Source organism: Phalaenopsis equestris, unplaced genomic scaffold, assembly GCF_001263595.1.
Source record: "Phalaenopsis equestris unplaced genomic scaffold, ASM126359v1 Scaffold000364, whole genome shotgun sequence".
In the NCBI taxonomy this organism is placed as follows: domain Eukaryota; kingdom Viridiplantae; phylum Streptophyta; class Magnoliopsida; order Asparagales; family Orchidaceae; genus Phalaenopsis; species Phalaenopsis equestris.
The window spans coordinates 313,822-335,682 of record NW_018164806.1 but is presented as its reverse complement, the minus strand read 5'-3'; the positions used below and the strand labels follow the sequence as shown (position 1 = coordinate 335,682).

General features: G+C 34.1%; 1 protein-coding gene across 2 annotated transcripts in view; it reads left to right on the top strand.

Annotated features, from left to right (window-relative positions):
• The first annotated feature begins 3,369 nt into the window (after positions 1-3,369).
• LOC110026313 (protein trichome birefringence-like 14) overlaps positions 3,370-21,861 on the top strand; it is a 28,309-nt gene continuing 9,817 nt past the window's right edge. The window contains exon 1 of one of the 2 annotated variants that reach the window (XM_020727208.1): positions 3,370-3,575. The gene's annotated coding sequence lies outside the window, so the exon portion shown is untranslated. The remainder of the gene's footprint in view (positions 3,576-21,861) is intronic. The other variant, XM_020727207.1, reaches the window with a different exon arrangement.

Genomic DNA, 21,861 nt, shown 5'->3' with positions numbered 1-21,861 from the left:
GACGACCGTCGGGCGGCGGACGACTGACAGTGGCCAATAGAGAGATGGCTAAAAACCAAGCCCTTTATACAAATCTAACAAATTTCAAATGAATTGAAAATGAACCGAGGAACAAATACACTGTAATTTTACTAGATAATTTGAAATTTATACCAGCAACCATCAAGATTTCTATAACTCCTGTTAATAAAATACAACATACACCTTTTTTTTTTCTAGCAAGTCAAACAGCTGATCATTCTCTCAAAATTCATTTAATTTATGCATAAAATTTAATTTTTATTCATTTAATTAATTTTGCCTATCAGATTCATTTGTAAGGCTGCAAAAATCATCTGCAAGGTTTCAATAAGATTGCCTAATTGCAAGTAGAGGTGTAAACGAGCCGAACACGAGTGGGCCAATGCTCAGCTTGTGTTTGGCTCGTTTGTTTAGCGAGTCAAACAAGAGCCGTTCACGAACAAAGAGTCGTTTTGATAAACCTAATCACATAGCCATAAGATGTTAATGATTGACAGCCATAAAATGTTAAGGATTGAGATAAGATTTAAAAATTATTGTTTATATTAAAACATCATTTGAATATAATTTAATAAGTTTTATTCTATTTTCTTAATTAACTTTTAATTGATTATAAATCTTTGTAGCCTTGTCGTCAATTAAATTTTCTAAAAATATTACTAATATATATATATATATATAATTCATGAGTAGGATTTTGAGCCAAAATGAGCCGAACACGAGCTTCTTAACAAGCCAAATACGAGTTGTTCGCGAACAGCGAGCCGTTTGATAGACCTAAATATGACTGATTATTTATGTAATTGTTTATTCATAATAAATTTATTATCACTTGGCAATGTAATCTCATGCATAGATTATTACATTTCATTAATTATTTCTTCCATTATTTGGCATGAGCGTAGGGGGTAAACGAGTCGAGTCGAGCTTCAGCTACCCTGGGCTGGCTTGAGTTTGTTTTTAATTAAGTGAGTTTAAGCCCGTGCTAGAGCTTAACTCTACATATTCGGGCGAGCTCGCCAGCCGTCTTTATTTAAGCTAGTGTTATAGTAAAATGACGAACAAAATAAATAGTTATGAGATAAATAATAGAAATCATTTGATATAAATTATTATTTTTGAAACATTTTTGATAATTTAATAAAATATAAATTTTAAAATTTAATATATTTTGAGTATATTTTATATTAATATACTTTTTTTTAAACTAGCCGGCCCACTAGCTAACAAGTCAATTTGGGGCTGGCTTGAGCTTGGTTTATTAGCTCATCCACCTCAACTCATAAGGCACCTATCGAGTCGAGCTCGAGCATGCTCCCGAGTCGGCTTGGCTTAATTACACCCCTACACGGGAGATTAACACATATAAAGTATAAGATAATTAGAAGAATGATGCATACAAATTTAATATCTAAAAATGATATAAATAAATATGTGAAATGTGAAATTTATTTTGAAGCTAAACAAACTAGAAAATAATTTAAATCTACTTTCCTTGAGCAAATGATTTATCAGACCCTGTTCATAATGATATTTGGCATTTAAATGAAAACTATTAATAATGAAATAGATTTAATCTTATCATGTACAACTTAGATAAATTATAATTTACACCTGGTTGTAAATTATCAGATGTAAATAGATTTTCAAATAAAAATTAAATTAATATGGATTTATATATAATAAAGTAAGATTAATAGCTAAAGAATATACATATAAATGTGACTATTTTGATGGTTTTTTTCATGTACAAAAATTATATAATACATTTAATTATTTATTAATCTTCAATATATCACATGGATATAAAAACTGCATTTTAAAATGATGATTTTGATGAAGAAATCTATATGGATCAACCTAAAGGTTTTATAGTAAAAGGTCAAAAAAATAAAGTTTTTGTATGTGCTAAATCAAGCTTCTACATAATAACATAAGAAGTTTGATAAAATAGTATTAGCATACATTTTTGTAATTAGTGAGTTTGATAAATGTGTTTATATTAAGACTATTGATAATAGTTGTATTATTTTATGTCTAAGGAATACAAATGTCATCCCTAATGTGCATATAGTTGTGCTCAACCACAATGAAAAGAAGGATGAGTTGTAGCTTTTAATGAGATCAAAGGTAAAATTTTAAGGGATATTGTAGTTGTAGTGTATCTTGGATATCTCACCTATGTAAGTGTTACAATAATAGATTACTTCAATGTACCCTAAAACACTTACTAATTGAGATTAATGTGCACGACGTGTAAAACGTACTTTGAAGAAGAACTTACGGTGTGTCTCATGCACAAAATGATACAATAATTTATATATCTAGTTCAAAACTTTGGTTACTATGGTTTTTGTTATTGTTAGCTTTTAATTATACTAAGTGAAGTTCAAATCCATAAGGTACTTTCACTGAATACATTATGTGTGAAAAGCTTCCAAAAGTGGTTTAATGGCTTGATCTATCTTGAATTGGACCGCTTTTGGTGTCGTTGGGTCCATCTCGTCGAGGTGATCAATTTGGCTACAAGTTTGTTGCGATCGGAGCTTGATAAATTTTAATAAATGTTTGAATATTTATTGCTCAATAATTTATTTTGAGATCAATGCCATACCTCGATATTCATGTTAGATTATAGAAATTTGTTTACGACATATCAATACTTTGAATTTCATGTACACTGAAGACAATAATTCCCGTTTAGTATAATTATATTTACAGCTTCCCAATAAACTATAATTAAATTATTTTTTTAACTGCAAATTAGTGTAATTAAAAATTTACAAAAGGATAAATCCCTCTTGTTTTACTTTAAGTAAATAAAAAAATAATAACTTAATAAAAATAATATTATTTCTATTTAAATCGATTATAAATATAGTTTAATTTAATTATATTAGTAAATTATCAAATAATGTACTTGATATAACATTTTATGCTAATTAGTGAATAATAAATAATAACTTAATGAATAATTAGCATTTAATAATTACTATAATTAAAAATGCAAAAAAAAATTATTTGAAATCAAAATGACTTTCATAATTATATAATCAACACTTAATATTAAAATTAAATTTGAACTACATATTTTAAAATTTTAAATTAATTGTCAAATACATTTTTGGAATTTGTTTAATTTTAATCTCATTCCTACGGAGCAAGTTTTTAACTCCTCTGTAGTTTATTATGCCAGATTTAGAGGATTTACTAAACCATCCTCCCTTGCAACCTAGCAGTCCCGTGCTTTTCAGGAATGGATCAAATGGCAATTTTTTATCGGCGCGCATTTGCAAGTTTTTAACTCCTCTGTAGTTTATTAAGCCAGATTTAGAGGATTTACTAAACCATCCTTCCTTGCGGCCTAGCAGTCCCGTGCTTTTCAGGGATGGATCAAATGGCAATTTTTTATCGGCGCGCATTTCGGTCTCGCCGATAGATCATTCCTCAGATGACAAACGTTGTCGCGGCGTCTTCGCTCCGACGTATTGATCGCCAGTTTTCATTTTCTTCTGTCGCAGCCGTCCATTATCGAGCAGAAGTAGCGGTTTCAGGTCAGTACCCATTTCTCGACCTTTCTAGGTCATAAATTTACTTAACTGGATTGTATTCTAGTGCTTGCTTGTGATTTGTTGGAATTAATGGGCTTTTAACCTAATGGGAGCAAAAAAGTGGAATTTTTTTGGCTTAATTATTGAAATGTGTTAGGCAATGTTGTGAAGCGGCTGACGTCATTCTGCCTGCCTTGAGAAGGGACCGTATTGATCAGGCTTTGCCCCAAGAGGTTACAATTGATGCTTCCATCTGCGGATCCACTGTCTCTGTCTTTGAACCGCGGCGAGGAATGGTGAGAGTTAGGGTTCTTTGCTTTGGAATATAAGGGAATTGGGGGTCGTAATTAAGACAATTGAAGTTTTCTTAAACAGTGCTGGAATGTCTGGTGGTTTGGTTGAGATCGTGTGCTTTCTGTATTTGGATGCATTTATATTGTGCTGAGAGAGAGATAAATAGGAAGTATTGGGCACGAGTTTTTGCCAATATACACCCCTTTTCATTTGCCGGTTAGTAGCTTGGATTGAGTTTAGCCAGTTTTTGGTCATGAATCACCTCATTATCATTGATAGTGGTGTATAGATGTAAAGGTAGGTATGGTAGCTGCTAGAGGAAGAGGAACCTAAGTGGAGGATGGCTCAGTAGTTGAGGAGGGAGAAAATAATGGCATGGTATCGTGAATTATTACATTTGTTGAAGTAAATAATGACTTAGTAAGGGGATTATAATATTGATAATAGTGATGAGATCAAGAGTACCCATGATAGACACACTGATATCATAGGGAGAGAATTTACCTTGCAAGGGAAACACTGGCACAAAGTGTGCATTTAAGTCTTCATTAGTACTAAAGCATTATTAGTAAGGTAAAGCTGAACTATTATTTCTTGATAAGCTTTTTAAATACTTGAAGAATTTCTAAGCAACAATGGAGTAAGTAAACCAAGGAACATGTGCAAAATCATCAATGAACTTGACAAAATACTAGAAGCTCAAATTAGTAAAAATATATTCAAATCCCAAATATCTTAATGAGCTAACTCAACAGGATGAGGATGACAACTTTTTGTATAAGATTGAAAGGATACATGGTAGTGTTTACCAAGGTTACAGGCACGACAAACAATTTTGGATACAAACGAAGAATCATTGACAAAATCTCAAAGTTTTTTGGGAGGAGAATTTCCAACTTCAACACTTCCATCAATTTCTAAGATTGTTGAATAAGCAATCATTTTACTGAGATATTATGATCGATCTGGAAGGAGTGCTAGTAGTACAAGAATAATCGATGAGAATGGAGGCCAAGAGGCATATTGGGCAACTGAGTAATACGAGGATAGTCGAATTTTGCTCTTGCTACAAAGCTGTTTAGCATTACCAAAATAAGAGCACGGAGGAAAGGGTTTCCCTTTATATCCACATTTAGTCTGTCCGGCCTCTCCAACTATCTCAATGCCCCATAGTGAGAAACAATCTAATAAAAAGTTGATGGGAGGAAGATGATAGCTCGATGAGCAGAAGAACATGGGAAGGAGTAGTTTTAAGATTGTGTGGGAATCATAAGATCTATTATTAGTTTAGATTGCATGTATTAAAAAAATAGATGAGGGCCATAGTGAAATTTAGTAATTAAGAATTTATTTTGTCTCTACTAGACTTTTGTTAGTGGTAAAAGATTTATATTGAAACAACTCCCACTTCCTCCAAATTTACTTTATTAATTTTTTTATTTATTTATATATATATATATATTGCAAAGGTAAGTTAGAGTAAAACTTATTGTACTATGGAGATATTACTTTTCTAGAAGTACAATTCAGAAAGTCTCACATTGCATTGATAGTCTCAAGAATCATGACAACATAGGCAATAAAGATTAAAGACTATTGAACATCAAAGTGAGAATGATATAATTAGATGCTTGCTATTTGAAGAACTTGACAATATCATCATGAGTTGAATGAGAAGTATTAAGATCAAAAAGTTTTTCATGAGAACCAATGTGAAAGTGAAAGACCTTCGACTATAGTGGTAATTGGTACAATTGAATGTGTAGAGGTAATAATAGAGGATTTTGTATAATGTAATGAAGATTGATATGACCTCTCGTATCATAGGGACTAAGACCTGCACAAGAAAAATTTCTTGACCAACTTCTAGGATGACAAGCTTTTGAGAGAAAATGAGGCAATAATGAACTAAATACCACATCAGAATCATAGAAATTGTTCATGGGTTTTATACGGGTTATAGAAAATAAACGAGGCTTCTTTTATTGTAATGAGTGAGTTTAAATGGGAAATTCATAATTAAATAGTTTATAATAGATCTTTTTGTGATATGCAATCTCTTGAGAAACTAAGAAGGTAAAATTGTGAAGTTTAACCTTGTATGGGATGGATTCAGCCAAAGAAAATAATACTCAGTACAATATGGATTAGATATTTGCAAATGGTTTCCGAGCCAGACCATCTTTAATATGATTTGTGGTTTTGGTCGAACCAAGCGGACTTGTTACTTCATGAATCCATAGAGGGTAGTTGGAAGAAGCCAGGGAGTTTTTGTCAGGTTGAGGCCCAGATAAGGAGCAGCTTTCACAGCTTATAAGATGACAAGCATCTAAGATAAAAGGGAGCAAGAATGAAACAAATCTCAAATTAAAAGAGGAAAGTATTTTGGGCTAATTAAGTGTTGAATTAAATATTCCAATTATGAAACAAATAATGGAGGATAATTGAAGTGTGGAGAGTGGAGTGAAGGAAGGAAACACCTTCTAGTGGGGATGCTTGAACATGTCCCTAATGATTATTTTATTGAAAAAGTTATCTAGTTCACTGAGAGGGAGGATCATCAAGCCATACCTAAATTGAAGAGTCGTCGAGCTAATTTTGATTCATCTTCAATCATATTTTATTACATGAGAGTACTACCTTTTATGTAATATTACATCATGGACAAAAAGGAGGAAAAGTTTAAATGCATAAAATTTCACATGAAAATATTTTGTTTGAATATTTGAACTTGCATAATCTTTTCTTCCTTAGATTTAGCCAAAATCTTGATGCTCTAAATTCCTAATTATTCCCCCAACTTCATAATTTGAACCTCTCACAAGGCATGGCCAAAAATTCAAACATTTCAAATGATTTTTGCCTTAAAAAATTTAATTATTAAATTTTCCCATGTGCTTAATTCTTTTATTATTGTTTGACACATACCTTGGTTGAAGTATTTGATTCGTCCTTATCCCATTGCTGCATTTATCACTTTACAGGTAAGCTTTTCTTTAAAAATTCAAAATTGAAATTGTTCCCAATGGTTTTTGCATAATTGCATGTTTTTTAACAGTTTCTTCTTGCACGACCAAATTTCCTTTTCCAAAATTAGAATTAATATTTAAAATTATTTACTTGTGTAAAATCTCTTTTTTGCCTGCTTTGACCAAAACTCTCATCAGTTGAGAGAGGATTGTGGTGCTTTATTTGTTTATACATATGGTTGGCCAAGATGTTATAGGAGATATTGAATTTTCTTCTTTTTCAAATTTGTAGGGATGACTATTAATTTTTGATGTAATAATTTAAAATTATTGCATTAAATTATTTCTTCATATGACAATTCTTTCACAAATAACTCATCAATGTAAAATGCAAAATAACTTGCGTAATATGATATAGATAATTAGATCTTTAAATATAATTTATAATATAATGTTCTATCATTAAGTCGTCACTTGCATGAATTATTCAACAATAAATTTATAGTTTTGGAATAAATTAAAAAAAAACTTTATGAATTTTATGGAATTTTTATTGAAAATGCAATTATTTTTAAGATCTTGTCCTGCATTAATACTCCCATTTTCTTGAAACTATTCTCTTGAAGAGTTAAAAGCATACACATGAATCCTTTTTCTCCATTGTGTCCTATTGAGTGTCATACTTTATTTAATTCTAATAGATTTAGATCACTTTTCATACAATGCTCGGTCCCTTTAAGTCTACCTCTAACTTTCTTACCATAAGTCAAATATAAGACATCTATTCTCCTAAAAAATTATCAGATAGTTTTCGTTTAATGTGACCAAACCATATAAGATGAATCTTTAATATTTTCTGCCATTGGATTCCACCAAACATTTCATGAATATATTCGTTTCACATTTTGTCTCTAACTGTAAAGTCACTCATCCACCTAAGCATTCTAATCTCAACAACACTTAATTTTTAGTTTTATGCTTCTCATGCTTCTCTTTTACAGGCCAACATTTTGCACCATAAAACATTGCATGTCTGAACACCATCTTATAAAATTCTCCTTTAAGTCTAAGTAGTACTTTTCTATCACATAATACGTATGATGCATTCCTCCACTTCAACCATTTAACTTGAATTCTACTAATAAACATCTCCATCTATGTCATCATCACTTTGAACAATAGATTCGAGATATCTAAAATGTCTACTCCTGTTAATGACTTGATCAGTCATTGTCACAACCTTGTCACTAGGCCTACTACTACTAAAATTACATTCAATGTGTTCAATTTTAGGTCTACCCAAATGAAAGCCTATAGACTTTAAATTTGACCTTCATAATTTAAGGTTTTTCTGAATGTTTTCCTTAGTTTTATCCACAAGAAGGGTGTCATCTACAAAAAACATACACCAAGGTCCATCCTTTTGTATATACCCATTAAGAATATTCATAACCAAAGAAAAATGATATGGACTTGAAGCCGATCCTTGATGTAATCCAATTGCAATAGTAAAATACTTTGTCAATTCTCCTTCTGTTCAAACACTAGTACCAACTCTAGTATACATATCTTTAACAACTTGAATATAAGTCCATATCAACCCCTTTTTTCTCTAGAACTCTCCATAGTAATTCGGTACTTTATCATAAGATTTTTTCTTAAATTAGCCATCTGTACTTTTTCATCAAACCTTTCAATAGATTCCATAGTAGACATGCCCAGTATAAATCCAATTTGATTTTGAGAAATCTTAATATCACATCTTAAGCTATGTTCAATTACTCTCTCCCATAATTTTAAAGTATGACACATTAGTTTAATTTCTCTATAATTTGCACACTTTTGTGTATCCCCTTTATTCTTAACATAGAGACCAAAATATTCTTCCTCCACTCACAATCTTTTTAATTTTTAGAATAATATTAAAAAAATCTAGTAAGTCAAGAAATTCGTAGATCCCCAACGTATTTCTACACGTTTTGGGAAACCATCAAATTCTATTATTTTTTCACTTCCTTTTCTTTAAAGCCTTTTCAACTTCCGTTTCACTAATGTGATGATAAAAATAAAAAGTTTTATTATATTAACTATATTAAGATTACTAAAATCGATCATATTATCAAAATCTTCATTAAAAAAATTATCAAATATCTCATCCACCTATGTTGAATATCCTCATCTAAGAAAAATACTTTTTATTTTCATCTTTAATACACTTAATTTGAACTAAATATTTACTTTCTTATCTCTTTTTTAGGATTGGTTATATATATATATATATATATATATATATATATCATCTTATTTTAGTATCTAATTTATTATATAAGTTATTAAAAATAAAATTTTAGTACCACAAATTATTCTCTTAAACTCCTTACGACTCACCTTCTATTTTTTTTCAATTTTCTAAGTTTTTATATTTAAACTAGTTCTTATAGCATAGCTTATTTTTTTCTCTTTTTATACAAGTATTATTCCATCACCAGCTATTTTTTTAATAAAAATTTTTCCTTTTAATTCTCTAAGTACATTTTTGAAATTTGTTTAATATTGTTCGTTATTTTATTCCACGTTACATTTGTTTCTTATTGCACGTATCAAATCTTAAGATTTGAAGTTTAATCATAAAAATAATTTTTATGTGTCTTTTAAGTGTCTCCATCTAATTTTGTGATAATATTTCGTTGTATTTTTTTCTTAAAACTTTTTATTTTAGACTCCAAAACTAATCGATATTGAGTATTTAAATTTTCACATGCAATGACTTTACCATCTTTACAATCTTGATGATCTTTTTTTCTCATAAAAAAAAATTAATTTCTGTTTTACTAGACTCCTTTTTATAAATGATAATATGCTTATTTTTTAAAATAAAATATTAATAATAACAAAATCAAAAACTAAAATAAAATTTAGTATAGCTTTCTATTTTTCATTTAATCACTAAAAAATAGTAGTCATCATAAAGATTTTTTAAATCTTATACTGCTCTACCAACATGTCTATTTAAATCTCCTCAAGTAATTTTTTTTTTTTTCGAAAAATATCATTTGGTATAATCATTCAAGTTCATTCTAAATTTTTTCTTTTAAACATATATCTAAATCTACTAGAGGAGCATAAACACTTATAATATTAAGAATCTTAGTATTAACAATAATCTTTAAAGCCACAATTTGTTATGACCATAACTTAATCGGTCCAAGAGAGACCGATCGAGCAATAGACGAACGGTCTGCCCATCTCGTTGAAGAGCTGAACGACTCTGCAGAAGTGCGAGCGAGAAGCAACGACCGATCGATCAAGCGAATAAGAAGGGTCCACAAAGGCTTTAATCACATATGTAAGGATGAGAAATTGGAATTCGGGGGGAAAGTTTGGAGGGAATGTTTGAAGTGTTGTGAGAAGATTATATTAAGGCTATTAACCTAATGTTTTCTTTTTTATGCATAATTTGTTGGTTGTATTTTTCTTTTATTCTGTGGTATCCCTAGCGATGTCTAGGATTGTGGGAGAGACGATCTACCTCTCGAACAATAGATCATCCTTACATCTTACTTTTTTCCTTTGGTTTTGGTAGGAGAAGCCATCGTTTGGGCTTTTCCACATACCTATTACTATTTCATCGTCGTTTGCTGTTTGATTTTGGTTCTGAATCGTATTAAATTAGTATCAGAGCAAGATCATGGAGGGATGACATCAAAGAAAGTGGATGTATTGAAAGGAGAAGTTAAGCAATTCAGATCAGGAATTGAAGAAAAGTTCTCCAGTATAGAGGACATGTTTCTTTTCATATGGAGGACGGATTCGAGAGCATAGGAGAAATGCGAGAGATGAAGAAGAAGCTCATGGAGATGCAGTACATGGCCATATCGACCGCTCAAGTTGATCAATCCTTGATTAGAGAATCCTTGACCAAATCATAGGAGAGAGATCGAATGGGATGACAACGAGGACATCACCTACCACCAAGAGCGTCTCCCCTAAGACTCCGAGAGGAGGGGGGTGGGGACTTTCAATGGAGGGAGTTAGGCTTGAAATTGGAGGAGGGGAGGTGTAAGGGGCACGAAAGAGCACAAAAGAGGGAATCAGAAGTGGGTATGACTATGATCGAAGGAGGGAGTTTCACCCGAGGCATATGGGGGGAAACGCCAGAGGAAGAGGAAGTTTGAGTAGAGATGCATGGTCAGAAAACTGAAGATGCTGATCTTCGAAGGGGAAGATGCACATGGGTGGGTATACCGGGTGGAGCGATAATTGGTAGTCAATGTGTTAACTGAGGATGAGAAGCTCATGACGGTGGGATTATCTTTAAAGGCAAAGACTTTAACATGATTTCAGTGGATGGAGGCAATGTATCTGATGCACTCATGAGAGGAGTTTAAGGATTGAGTATTTCCGAGTCATTTGGGAAGGAGACCTACATGAGCAATTTTATGCTCTGACTTAGGAGATGATGGTTACGGAATACAGGGAGAGTTCTAGCTCTTATTACAAAGTTTGAGGAGCATTTCTGTAGCAAGACTGAAAGGGAACTTTTTAAAAGGCCTGATGCCCGACATACGAGCATCCATCCGACCCTTGTAACCACGTAGATTGAGGGAAATGATGGAGCTCACACAGATGATGGAGGACAAGAAACAGGTGAAAAATACTAGCAAAGACGACAACACAAGAGAATTCTACAAGTGTGCCTTGACACCCACGACATCGAGGACCCAGACGATCTCATTTCAGAAAGATACCCCGAAGGAGAAGAATATGATGACTTGTCTCATGGGCAATTTTAAGCTCCTCATTGATGCAGAGATACAAGATAAAAGAGCAAAAGAATTATGTTACCGCTGTGACAAGAAATGTGTTCCAGGCCCCCATTGCAAGGAGCGTGTCGTTCAGATCCCTTTAGTTCAGGAGGAGGAGAGAGGGTGAGGAATCGAAGGAGGACGCGGTGGAGGAGCATCTGCACTCAGATGTAGTGAAGGTGTCCCTTAATTCAGTGGTGGGATTTACTCAGAATCACACTATGAAAATGAGGGGGCATATCAAGGAGCAGTCGATTGTGATGTTGGTGGATAGTAGGGCCACACATAACTTCATCTCAAATCAGTTCGTGGATTAATTAGGGTTGGAGCTGGTGACTATAGGGAGTTTCGACGCCATGATGCGGACAGGGAAGGTGGGAAAAAGTCGAGGAATTAGCAAGGAGTTGGTTTTGGCGCTACATGGCCTACAGTTGATGGGGGACTTCTTTTGGATTTGGGCAGTACATATGTGATTCTGGGGATGAAGTGGTTGCAGATGCTTGGGGAGATGAAAGTGGACTGGAAATCTCTGACAATGGAGTTCCAGGTGGAGAGTAGGATTGTGATACTGAGAGGAGATGTTTGCTTATGCAAAATCATGTTGGCGCTCAAAACCATGGTCAAGTCGATATAAGGAGCAGGTACGGGCTACTTGATGGAGTTGTAGAGCATTGAGGAGGTCCTAAATCTAGAGTGGGTAGACTTTCTTGAAGGGGTTCCGCAGCTCTTACAACAATTTGTTGGAGGTCAAACGTCAAGCGGGTTACCACCCTTGAGGGAGCACAACCATGCTATTAAATTAAAGGAAGCTCTACTATCAGTGTTAGACCATATTGATATCCACAGATTCATAAGGATGAGATAGAGAAGTTGATCCGAGAGATGTTCGATGTCGGGATTAACAGAATTAGTGTGAGCCTTTTCTCTAGTCCAGTCTTGTTGGTGAAGAAAAAAGATGGTAATTGGAGATTTTGCGTGAACTATCGGCTTTGAACAAGGAGATGATGTTGGATCAATTTCTTATTCCTGTGATTGATGAGTTGATAGATGAGCTTTATGGGGCAGTAATTTTCTCAAAAATTGATTTTAAGTCGGGATACCACCAGATCATGAATTCAATGGATGTGCACAAGACATCATTCAGGACACATGAAGGACATTACTAGTTCTTGTTGATGTTGTTTGGCCTTACCAACGCCCCGACCACATTTCAGTCCCTCATGAATAGGGTTTTTCAACCTTAGCTCAGGAAATTCGTTCTGGTTTTCTTTGATGACATTTTGATCTGCAATCGTACAAAGACAAAACTTGTGGAGTACCCGAGGACAGTTCTGGAGAAGTTGAAAGAGAACCAATTGTACGTCAATTTGAAGAAATGTTCCTTTGCATAGCTATAGGTGGAGTGCCTTTGGCTTATGGTGATCAGGGCAGGAGTAGCAATAGATCCATCCAAGATTGAGGCTATGATGGACTAGCCTATACCCAGAAGCTTGAAGGAGTTGAGGGGATTCCTAGGTCTCACCGGATATTATCGAAATTTTGTAAAGATGTATGACACGGTAGCATGACCATTGACGGAGCAGCTGAAGAACGATAATTTCTAGTGGGGGGAAGCCACAACACAATCCTTCAAACATCCGAATAGATCCATGACCAATGTATCGATATTAGCATTTTCAGATTTTAGTAGAGCAGTACTCATGCAGGATCACGTCGGTTGCTTACTTGAGTCAGGTGCTCACCTCTAAGGCAAGGCTCAAGTCAGTATATGAGCATGAGTTGATGACTATTGTCTTGGCCATTCAAAAGTGGCGAACTTACTTTTTGGGATGACACTTTATTTTTTGAACAAGTCAGAAGAGCTTGAAGTACCTGTTGGAGCTGAGGATTGTGACTGAGGTGCATCATAGGTGGCTATCCAAGTTGCTGGGATATGATTTCAAGATTCAGTACCGATCAGGGTTGGAGAATAAAGCCACAAATGCCCTATTAAGGAAAGTGGAGGAGCCCTGCTGACAGCCTTATCGATACCCTTGGTCCTCCATTAGGAAGCACTGAGGCGAGAGAGCGAGCTAGATGAAGGACCGAGGAAGTTACTGGTATATTTGCTACAGGATCCGAACAGTCATTCGGGATATGCCTTGAGGGGGCAACTACTCTACTAAGAGTGGTTCGTGTTACTAAGAGCATCAAAGTGCATCCTCAGACTATTGCAGGATTTTCACAGCAGCAATCGGGGGGCATTATGGGGTACAAAAGACATGCAGTCGTTTGTCGACAGAGCTTTACTGGGTGGGGATGCGTAGAGACATAGAAGACATGGTGGCGCGATGCGATGTGTGCCAACAACATAAATACTTACCAGGCTCTTAGCTTTACCAGAACATATTGGGGAAAAAGTGACAATGGACTTCATAGAAGGGTTGTTGCGATCAGAAGGGTTGTCGCGATTCTGGTGGTAGTGAATTGCTTGAGCAAGTACTCACATTTTATTCCATTATGACACCCGTACACTACGGTCTCAGTTTCTATGGTATATAGGAAGTGGTTCGTTTGCACCGCGTGCGAGAATCAATTGTATTAGATAAGGACAATGTGTTGCTCAAATAGTTATGGAAGGAGCTATTTATGTTACAAGGAGCGGCCCTCAAGAGAAGCACAACATATCATCCTCAGACCGATGGTCGGATAGAGGTGGTCAACAAAAGTGTGGAGACATACCTGCATTGCTTCATATCGGATTGGCCAAAGCTGCATAACAAGTGGATTGTATGGGTCAAATACTGGTATAATATTTCTTACTATACCGCAACGCAAACCACTCATTCCAAAATTTTGTATGGGCGGGATTCACCTCACCTGATACACTATAAAAATAGTACTACACTAGTGTCAAGTGTCGATCAATACTTGGAGGAGAGGGACAAAATGTTGGTAGAGCTCAAGGGGTATCTATTGAGAGCTCAACAAACCATGAAAAGGAACGCAGATGGATATAGGAGAAGCTGTAGTTTGAACCTGGGGACATTGTTTACTTGAAGCTGAGGCCCTACAAGCAGAAGATATTGGTCAAATGCAGAAGCGAGAAACTTTCACCATGGTACTTTAGATCCTATGAGGTGACAGAACGAATAGGACCAGTGGCCTATCCTTTGAGGTTACCCCAATATTCAGCATTACATCCAATATTCTATGTTTCATAGTTGAGGCATGCAATTGGAGTTCATACACCCTTACCGTCACTACCCCCGATGATGACAGAGCACTTGGTGGTGAAGTTGAACTCCTTGGAGATCGAAAGACTGTACTGAGGAGGAGCGGAAGAAAATGAGGTACTTATTAAGTGAAAGGGCCTGCTCGAGTATGAAGAACATGGAATCTTTAAGAGGTGATGCAAAGGCAGTTTCTGTCATTTCACTTTGAGGACAATGTGCTTCTTCAATATGAGAGTATTGTTACATCGGTAACTCAACTGATTTAGGCGAAACCAGTCAAGCAACAAACGAGTAGCCTGCCCATCTCGTTGAAGAGCCGAACGACTGAACAGGAGCGCAAGTCGGGGCAAGTAGCAGCGACCGCATGATCCAACGAGCGGGAAGCAGCAACCGAATGATTCAGCAAATGGGAAGGGTCCATAAGGGTTTTAATCGTGTATCTAAGGATGAGAAATCAGAGGACTTTTGGGGGAAAGTTTGGAGGGAAAGTTTGAAATGCTGTGAGAAGTATAAAGGATAGTAACCTAGGGTTTGTTTTTTTACATATTTTGTTGGTTGCGATTTTTCTTATTATTGTGGTGTCTTTAGCGACGTCTAGGGTTGTGGGAGAGACGATTTACCTCTCAAACAGTAAATCATCATTGTATCTTAATTGTTTTTCTTCGATGTTCATAAAAGCAATCCTCGTTTAAGTTTTTCCACATACATATTACTATTTTGTCATCATTTGCTAGTTGATTTTGGTTTTGGATCGTTTCACAATGCTATCTCTAATTCTTTTCATTTTAACAACTTTATTTTTCAAACTCTTATCTATACACTCACACAATTTCTAGTACAACTCCTACCTGAATATCGAACTTTTAAAGCCTAATTTATCAATATCCTTAGTTTTTTCTTCAACCCATTTAGTTTTTTTAATGCATAAGATATTTATCTTCCTATGAATCATAATATCTATTAATTTTATTAATTTGCCTATAAGAGTACCTATATTTCAATATCAAATCTTAATATTTGTTTTATGGACTAACCTCCAAGAGTCGAAATGATGCTACATAATATATATATATATATAAATACTTTTAGATAATTACTCTTTTCTAAGAAAATTTTAAAAAAAATCTAATCAAATCGATCATATAATTTGTGCTATTAAGTTAGTAAGCCCAATGATACATACAAGTTAAATGGAGATGAGAAAAAAAGATTTTTATAATGTTGAAATAGAAAAAGTAAAAAAACTCTCAACATTTCATATATATATATATATATAAAGAGAGAGAGAAAAAGCCTAATAGCTAATATAGTAAAGAGTAAAAGGTACAAATATGTTGTATGAGAGTGCCTAAAAGAAAACTCAACTCACATATTACAACACACACAAAAACCCAATAAAACAAAGATACATAAAAAAATAAAAACTAAAAAACCACCAACGGGAGCAAAAGTGCTAGGGACGTGATACGCCTAAAAATTACCTACTTTTTCATATATATTTTATGCTCAATTTTAATGATTTTTAATGATATTATACTTTAAAGGAAGATATTTTGTATATTTTTTGTTTCAGGTACAAGAAATGAAGTTTTGGTGAAAAAGAACAAAAACGATGCAATTTGGAGCAAAAACGAGCAAGAAAGAAAATTTTGTCTTGATATATTTTGATATGTTTTTATATGTTTAATCTACTTCACACTTCTCACATATTTTTGAATGAAATTACACTTTAAAGAAAGGTTTTCATGCTTATTTTGTAGGTTTATCTGTTAGGAACGAAACGCAACTAAAACGAGGTGAAACGGTGGAGTTACTGCAAGTCGGCGCCGAAGGGACCCAAACCAGCGTCGACGGCGCATGTATCCAGAGAATGACGAAAATATGGAGCTGACGACGCCCAGAACGGCGCCGACGGTGCCCGAGACAGCTTGGACGCGATTTTGTGCGGCTAAGGCCGGGGATTGAAGCGAGATTCAATGTATTTGGATGCTTTTTGAAAGGTTGCTTAAGACATCTTTGAGAAATTCATCCCTACACTATAATAGAGCAATTTAATGTCAGAAAAGGGGTGTGTGAGTGGAAAAATGTGGAGAATGTTTATAGATCTTAGAATATGAGTAGAAATGTAGATTTCTACCTTCTTGGAGAGATTAGAGAACGGATTTTGAGAGAATATGTAAGGAGATGTACTAACATTGCACAGATCAGCGAGAGACTTTGTAGGAGAGATTTTTATCTTTCTTTCAAGGGGAAAAAACTAAGTATTTTGTTTTTAATTATCTTATGATTTTGTAAACACTTATCCAGTAGATTTGCTTTGATGAAAAAAAGTTTTCCGTTGTGTTTTCTTCCTGTTTCGTGATGTATCTTTCTTACTCTTTCTTTTTATTAGGGAATAGTTGCATGAGAAGATTATGTCATTGTTTTCCTTTTACTTTTCTTTTGTAATTAGTATCATTCATGTTTAGGATATTGAGATGCATGCTAGAAGAAGTTTTGATTATAAATGTGATGATTTTTAATTGCACTTCTTTTACATTATAATAAGGGTCCGTTGTAGTGTTAAAATTTGTTGTAATTGCATTAAAACCCGATAGGGCGGTGTAATTTTCAACAAAGTGAAACTACATTCAAATTTCATGGATGGTAAAGTTCATGGGGGTTGAGTGCAAATAAATAGGGAAATATAAAGAATTAGAGATTCTAGGGTGACAGACTAAAATCCTCAATTTGGTCTTAGTGTTTAAGAAAGTGGGAGCTCTGAAATGAGAGTCAGTATCCTCCCAATCTAACCAAAAATTTAGAGACTCAACCTAAAATTAGGCAAAGATTATCTATAACACCTGATTAAGGGTAGAGAATTAAAATTGTTCTTATTTGACACATATAATATTTAATGTATCTCATTCCTTTACATTATCCAATTCACTACATAAGAATAGCAGTTTTTAACTTCTCAAAATTCTCCAAACCAATTCATCCAAAAAGAGTTCTTTTTAGAATTAATATTTTCATTTAAGAATAGTTATTAGTTGTTTTAAACTTAAGACTTATATTTAGGAGTACTTGTTAGAAAAATCACTTAAATCAATTTTTCAAATTAAGGACTAATAGTAGTATACTAGAAATTGGCTAAGGACCTCTTACCTCGCTTTTTTGTAGGATTGATACTGGTGCTTTTAAATAAAGACCTATATAACTCGAAGTGATACATGCACTTGCGTAGAACCAAGTGTGTGATACATGCACTTGTGTAGAACTCATAGTGTGTGAACTATTTTTTATATTTTATAACATTTCAATTTTGCACATTAACTATTTAATATAAATTGGGTCAAGTTATTGGTCATATTTTTGAAAATTAAATTACTGTGTAATTTCTAGACTGGTCAAGTTTTTTGCACTGTACCAGAGAATGATACTATTGGTGTAGATGATGACATCGAGAAGAACGCTCTGGAAGAACGCTCTGCTTTTTTGGTCTGATGTGGCGGTGTAGATGATGACATCGAGAACTAGAGTGGCTGAACAAATGACATTTCAAACAATACGAAGGAAAATGTTCAATTTCTATCTTTTGCCAATATCATGGTGTTATGTGCCCAACCAAATTTTCTCAGAAGCGACAAAAGTTATGTCTCTTTCAATAAGTACTATGATTTCAGATTGATGGGAAAGATTAAAAGTAAGAATGTTCGTTTTGAGTTGTTTATCATAAGTTGAAACAATAGAGTACAACATTTTTTTAGTAAAATAGTGAAATTTCAGACCAGGGAGGCGAATCCAAACTAAAATGATTAGTGGTTCCGTCTGTGGGTTTATTCGTAAGAAATTTGAGCTTATGCATTTTGAGTAGTAAAAAATTTGTGCTTATTTGCTAGAAGGATAATCTGGATTGATAACAGATTATCCTTCTAACAAATAAGCGCGTGTAATGTTCTTCATTATTGATTTGAATAAGAATGTGTCTACCATCTAGGAGTCCAATTTTTCACTCCCCAACAAGATGACATAAACTCAAATTTTTTACGAATAAACTCCATTTTGGAATGGTCATACAGAAATTTCCCGACCAAATTTAGACGACAGGAGAAAGCTAGTTGAATATATTCAACTTCTGTAAAAAAGATGACAGATTTTTCATTCTTCCTACCAGGTTTTTTGATGTCTTCTGCACACTCAAATGAAAGAGGGAGGAAAGAGCATGATTTAGGTGTACTTGAGGCATGGACACTGATACACCTAAAATATATATTCTTTTTGTACGCATTTTTATACATATTTTTGAGATATAACGCTTTAATGAAAAATATTTGTGTGTTTTTCTTTCAGGTACAATCAAATAGATGAAAGATGATAAAAGAAGTAAAAAATAATCAAATTTGGAGCAAAAATGAAGAAGGTGCAAAAATGAACTGAGCCTAAGCGTCCAGTACTGGCTCGTCCTTGCCTAAGCGCCAGACACCCCGCTTAAGCGTCAGAAGTAGTTATTTAATGATTCATTTATTTTGGACGAATTTTTTAAGAGATGTTTGAAACAACTCTTTGTAAAAACGTGGAAAATATTTCATGGACACGAAAATTCATTCAATTGGTTTTTGAAAGGAGACAACTTCTAGAAGATTCATTGAATGGAGACACATTTTGAAGAGACACCAAGGCAACCCTTGAATTTTTATTAAAGAAGACTTGGATCATCAAAGGAAAGGGGCCAACCAATCATCATCCATCCATCCAAAGTAACCGTCGCCGCCGCCGACCACCTTTTATTTTTATTTTTATTTTTATTTTGAGTTTTAGTTTGTATTGTGAGTGAAAGGAAGAGAATTTGAAGGAACTTCAAGACATTGGGTGGAGAGGATTTGAGATAAGTGTTTATCTTTGTGACTATATTTGGTTTTCATTTAGACTTCTTGTTTGTATGCATGATTTCTACTTTTAAACTCAAGTGTGGGTGTGTTTTCTCAATGAATTTTGAGTAGTTTTCTTTATCTTTTTTCCTTAAAATAATAAGTGATTAAGTATTCAAAGGAAGTTGTGTGAAGTATTAGACTTTAATGTTGGAAGAAGTTGTGATGATTTTAAACTTTGTACTTTATTTACTTCTTGACTTGACCAATTAGTTGGCCTTTAAAAGAGAAGCATAATAATAAGTTAAGTGTTGCCGTGATGAGAATGATAAGGTGGAGGAGTGGCTTTACACTTAGAGACAAAATGCGGAATGAATATATTCGTGATAGGGTTGGTGTAGCTCCTGTGACAGACAAAATTAGAGAAAGTCGTCTTAGATGGTTTGGTCATATTAAACGTCGACCATTAGATGATCCGATTAGGAGAGTAGATGTTTTAAATTTATTGTATTAAAAATGATCTTAATTTACTAGAACTAAATGAAAATATGACACTAAATAGGACGCAATGGAGAAAAAGGATTCATGTAGCCGACCCCACGTAGTGGGATTAAGGCTTTGTTGTTGTTGTTGTTGTTGTTGTTGTTGACTTGACCAATTAAGATATTAATATATGTTGTGAGAACATGTAAGATCCGAGATGGTATTGTCTCAGTTAACAAATGGTAAGAATCACATTTAATTTCATGGATGAGAATATAGTTTATGGAGTTGAGTGCAAATAAATAAGAAAATAAACTTCGAATGATGTAGAATTAGAGGACTTTAGAGTGATAGACTAAAGACCCCAATTTGATTTATAGTTTTAGGTTCTGATACGAGTTGTTAGCCCCCAGGTGGAGGGAGAAAATGAAACTCTAGAGTGAGAGCTAATATCTTCCCTACCTAACCCGTCTTCAAAACTATTCAAACTATATATTAGCCGATGTTCTTTATAGCATCTCTAGTAAGGGTAAAGAATATTATTGCTCTTATTTGACACAACACAATTAAAATACTTTCACGGCGGAATTCTTATACTTGTTACTGATTCATGATAAGAAAAAATATATTTTATTTATATTGTGTTCATCTTGCAAGTATTTAGTTAAGTTAATTAGTTTTACTTTATTTTCAATTATAAAAAATTACAAAAAATTATCAAAATTTCATTACTATTATAGCATCTAGAGTTTAAGTAGGAAGTCTAGAGTTTAAGTAATAGAGTTTAAGTAAGAATACTTTGCTAAGTAAAATTTTATTATCTAATTTTCTTTATTTTGTAAAGTTGCATATTATTAGTTATCCCTATGAGTTCGATATTCGGGGCTTAATAAAAAATTTTTATATTACTTGATAACGATACGTATACTTGCGTAGTATCTTATATTTAAATATTATAACTATATTTTTATTTGATTCATAGTGAAAAATTTACCTAACTTTTGCTTATAAAGTATTTGGCTTTGTTACAAAATGAGAATATTCATTAAGTAAATTAAGCATATAATCGCATACATCACATTTTACATCTATCTAAACATCGGGATCAGGAACCCGCAAGGGCAGCATCATACGATCTGTCCAAAGCCATCACCAATAGAAGGAGGCGCGACGTAAGAAACAGTGAAGGTCAGTGAAGGAAAGAGCAAATGTCGAACGAAATTCGCGAGAAACCCTTCAGAAAGAGACACACGAAGCACGACGCGAAAGGTTGGTCGAAATCGAGCAGTCGCATCCGATCGAGAATCTGTGGGAAAACCCTTCAGAGAGAGTCGCACGAAGCACGACGCGAAAGGAGACACTGCGATTGGTCCAGATCGAGCAACCGCGTTCGATTTGGCCTTCTGCAAGCACGAGACGCCGCATAAGCCAAGCCGACTCAACTTGAAACCTACCCACAGGAAAGAGCTGACGCGTCGGAATGAAGACGAAAATGACGAAAGTGACGCACGACAGAGAAAAGCAAAGGAGGAGAAACCAGGGTTCGCCATAGAGGCGAAACCCTAGCAGAGTGTGAGCGACGACCGCGCCATCTTCACACATATATATAAAATATGTGTATATATACATACATATATATATATATATACATACATATATATATATACATACAT